Source organism: Mustelus asterias, chromosome 30 (assembly GCF_964213995.1).
Source record: "Mustelus asterias chromosome 30, sMusAst1.hap1.1, whole genome shotgun sequence".
In the NCBI taxonomy this organism is placed as follows: domain Eukaryota; kingdom Metazoa; phylum Chordata; class Chondrichthyes; order Carcharhiniformes; family Triakidae; genus Mustelus; species Mustelus asterias.
Genome location: NC_135830.1, coordinates 1,297,822 through 1,302,482, shown reverse-complemented (window position 1 = coordinate 1,302,482; position 4,661 = coordinate 1,297,822). Strand labels below are relative to the sequence as shown.

Below are 4,661 nucleotides of genomic sequence, written 5' to 3'. Positions count from 1 at the left end.
AGAACAGTACAGCACAGGAAACAGGCCCTTCGGCCCTCCAAGCCTCTGCCGCTCCTTGGTCCAACTAGACCAATCGTTTGTATCCCTCCATTCCCAGGCTGCTCATGTGACTATCCAGGTAAGTCTTAAATGATGTCAGCGTGCCTGCCTCCACCACCCTACTTGGCAGCGCATTCCAGGCCCCCACCACCCTCTGTGTAAAAAACGTCCCTCTGATGTCTGAGTTATACTTCGCCCCTCTCAGCTTGCGCCCGTGACCCCTCGTGATCGTCACCTCCGACCTGGGAAAAAGCTTCCCACTGTTCACCCTATCTATACCCTTCATAATCTTGTATACCTCTATTAGATCTCCCCTCATTCTCCGTCTTTCCAAGGAGAACAACCCCAGTCTACCCAATCTCTCCTCATAGCTAAGACCCTCCATACCAGGCAACATCCTGGTAAACCTTCTCTGCACTCTCTCCAATGCCTCCACGTCCTTCTGGTAGTGCGGCGACCAGAACTGGACGCAGTACTCCAAATGTGGCCTAACCAGCGTTCTATACAGCTGCATCATCAGACTCCAGCTTTTATACTCTATACCCCGTCCTATAAAGGCAAGCATACCATATGCCTTCTTCACCACCTTCTCCACCTGTGTTGCCACCTTCAAGGATTTGTGGACTTGCACACCTAGGTCCCTCTGTGTTTCTATACTCCTGATGACTCTGCCATTTATTGTATAACTCCTCCCTACATTATTTCTTCCAAAATGCATCACTTCACATTTATCCGGATTAAATTCCATCTGCCACCTCTCCGCCCAATTTTCCAGCCTATCTATATCCTGCTGTATTGCCCGACAATGCTCTTCGCTATCCACAATTCCAGCCATCTTCGTGTCATCCGCAAACTTGCTGATTACACCAGTTACACCTTCTTCCAAATCATTTATATATATCACAAATAGCAGAGGTCCTAGTACAGAGCCCTGCGGAACACCACTGGTCACAGACCTCCAGCCGGAAAAAGACCCTTCGACCACTACCCTCTGTCTCCTATGGCCAAGCCAGTTCTCCACCCATCGAGCCACTTCTCCTTGTATCCCATGAGCCTTAACCTTCTTAACCAACCTGCCATGTAGGACTTTGTCAAATGCCTTACTGAAATCCATATAGACGACATCCACGGCCCTTCCTTCATCAACCGTTTTTGTCACTTCCTCAAAAAACTCCACCAAATTTGTAAGGCACGACCTCCCTCTTACAAAACCATGCTGTCTGTCACTAATGAGATTGTTCTGTTCTAAATGCACATACATCCTGTCTCTAAGAATCCTCTCCAACAACTTCCCTACCACGGACGTCAAGCTCACCGGCCTATAATTTCCTGGGTTATCCCTGCTACCCTTCTTAAACAACGGGACCACATTCGCTATCCTCCAATCCTCAGGGGCCTCACCCGTGTCCAAAGAAGCGACAAAGATTTCCATCAGAGGCCCAGCAATTTCACCTCTCCTCCCTGAGCAGTCGAGGATAGATGCCATCAGGCCCTGGGGCTTTGTCAGTTTTAATGTTCCCTAAAAAACCTAACATTTCCTCTCTTGTAATGGAGTTTTTCTCTAACGGGTCAACACCTCCCTCCGAGACACTCCCGGTTAACACGCCCCTCTCCTTCGTGAATACCGATGCAAAGTATTCATTTAGGATCTCCCCTATTCCCTTGGGTTCTAAGCATAATTCCCCTCCTTTGTCCCTGAGAGGTCCGATTTTCTCCCTGACAACTCTTTTGTTCCTAACGTATGAATAGAATGCCTTAGGATTCTCCTTAATCCTGCCTGCCAAGAACATCTCGTGACCTCTTTTTGCCCTTCTAACTCCCCGTTTGAGATCTTTCCTACTCTCTCTGTATTCCTCCAGAGCTCCATCTGTTTTCAGTTGCCTGGACTTAACGTACGCCTCCCTTTTCATTTTAATCAGATCCTCAATTTCCCTGGTTATCCACGGCTCTCGAATCCTACCTTTCCTATCTTTCCTTTTTACAGGCACATGCCTATCCTGCAGCCTCATCAATAGTTCCTTAAAAGACTCCCACATGCCAGATGCGGACTTACCCTCGAACATCCTCTCCCAATCAACATCCACCAATTCCTGCCTAATCCGGCTATAGTCAGCCTTCCCCCAATTTAGCACCCTGCCCATAGGACAGCACTCATCCTTGTCCATTACTATCCTAAAGTTAACAGAGTTGTGGTCACTATTTGCCACATGTTCCCCTACCGAAACTTTGACGACCTGACCGGGCTCATTTCCCAGAACTAGGTCCAGTATAGCCCCCTCTCTAGTCGGGCTATCTACATACTGTTCCAAAGAACCTTCCAGTACGCATTTTACAAATTCCTCCCCGTCCGGTCCCCCAGCTCTAAGCACTTTCCAGTCTGTGCCAGGGAAATTAAAGTCCCCCACTACAACAACCCTATGTTTTCTGCACCTATCCAGAATCTCCTGACATATCCTTGCCTCCACTTCCCGTGGGCTGTTGGGTGGTCTGTAGTACACCCCCAGCATAGTGACTGCACCCTTCCTGTTTCTGAGTTCCACCCACAGCGACTCAGTACATGATCCCTCTAAGTTGTCTACCCTCTGCACCGCGGTAATATGCTCCTTAACTAATATCGCTACTCCCCCACCTTTTTTAGCCCCTCCTCTGTCTCGCCTAAAACACTTATACCCCGGAATATTCAGCTGCCAGTCCTGTCCTTCTTTTAACCATGTTTCCGTCACCGCAACCACATCCAAATTCCGCAAAAACATTAAGGCCCTAAGTTCGTCTGTTTTACCCGTTACACTCCTCGCATTGAAGCAGATGCACTCCAGACCTCCAGGCCCAGTCAGGTCCTCCTCCTCCAGAGTGCTCCTCTTCTTAGCTAGCCTTGCCCTGGCCCCCAGCTCGAACCCAGCCTCAGTATTTACTGACCTCCTGTTTTGTTCCCCACCCCCCTGCCACACTAGTTTAAATCCTGCCGAAACACTCTAGCAAAACTCCCAGCCAGGATATTTGCTCCCTTCCAGTTAAGGTGTAACCCATCCTTTCTGTACAGTTGCCATCCTGACTTGAAGATTTCCCAGTTATCTATGAATTTAAAACCCTCCCTCTTGCACCAGTCCTTTAGCCACGCGTTCAACTGTAGAATCTCCCTGTTCCGAGCCTCACTTGCACTAGGCACCGGGAGCAGTCCAGAGATTGCTACCCTGGAGGTCTTACTTTTTAGCCTAGCACCCAACTCCCTGAATTTCTCTCGTATGACCCCCCTGCTCTTCCTACCTACATCATTTCCCCCAATGTGTACAATCACATCCGTTTGACTACCTTCCTTTTTAAATATGCTTCCTACCCTCTCGGAGACATCCAGTACCCCGGCACCAGGGAGGCAGACTACCATCCTGGATTCTCGTTCAGTCCCACAGAAGCGCCTGTCTGTGCCTCTAACTATTGCGTCCCCCACAACTATCGCTCTCCTAAACCCCTTCCTTCCCTTCCGGACCCCTGAGCCTGTCTCCGTGGAGGCGATCTGGTCCTCGTGGCTTACCCCTGGAGGGTCATCCCCCTCCACAGAATCCAAAACAATATACCTATTTTGGAGGGGGACAACCACAGGGGATCCCTCCACAGACTGCTCACTCCCTTCCCTTCTCCCATCTGTTGCCCATCCCTTTCTCTTATGGGAGACTGCCACTGGGGTGCTTTCTGGCACATCACCCTTCTGACTATTACCCCTCCTAACCGTGACCGACGTGTCTTCCTTCCGAGACCCTGGTGTCACTACCTGACTATAACTTTTATCTATTACTCTCTCATTTTCCCTAACTAAACTGAGTTCATCGAGCCTCAGCTCCAGCTCCCTTACACGATCCTTCAGGAGATGCAGTTCCACACATCTGGCACAGATATGGACTTCCGGGAGGCAAGTTGTCTCCAGGAACTCCCACATCCCACACCGAATGCAGTATACTGGCCTCCCACTCATACCAGCCATGTCCTTTTTAATTTTGGGGATAAAACAAAAAGGGGGTGTAACCGAAGAAAAACAAACAAACAACCTTCCTCGCTGAAGAAAATTATTGAAGGTGCCATCCTTTCCAGCGAGTCGTAGTGAAACGGAAATGAGAAATGCGTAGTCAGCAGGATTCGAACTTGCGCGCGGAAACCCCAATGGATTTCTCGTCCATCGCCTTAACCACTCGGCCATGACTACATTGAAGAACAGGAGTCAGAGAAAACATGTATCAGAAAAACAAATACATACAAGGTTAAGAATGTGCGGAAAGAAAGGACACTTAGCCAAAGATTGTCAAAATAGAATAGGGAAAGATAGAAGACAATGTGAGAACTGTGGGAATATAGGTCACAGCAAAGCAAAATGCTGGGCAACAGGGAGAGGCTGTGAAGGACGGTATCCTAGTAAAATAAGCGCAGTAGACAAAGTCAAAACACAAAATGAGAAACAGGCAAAGGATTCAACAATTTTCACCATCACTGCAGAAGAAATTCGGAGATTAATGAAACCACAATGACTAATAGCGCCTCTAGAGTCTAAAAAAGGAGATCCCTGTATGTATGTAGAAGCAGTGTTGGGTGGGTATAAATGGAATATGCTCATGGACACCAGAGCTTCTATTTCA

The 4,661-nt window shown here is 48.5% G+C and overlaps 1 non-coding gene across 1 annotated transcript; it reads right to left on the bottom strand.

Annotated features, from left to right (window-relative positions):
• Positions 1-4,152: 4,152 nt before the first annotated feature.
• trnas-aga (transfer RNA serine (anticodon AGA)) lies at positions 4,153-4,234 on the bottom strand. Its single transcript has one exon. It is a non-coding gene; the product is annotated as a tRNA-Ser (tRNA).
• Between the last annotated feature and the right edge of the window lie 427 nt (positions 4,235-4,661).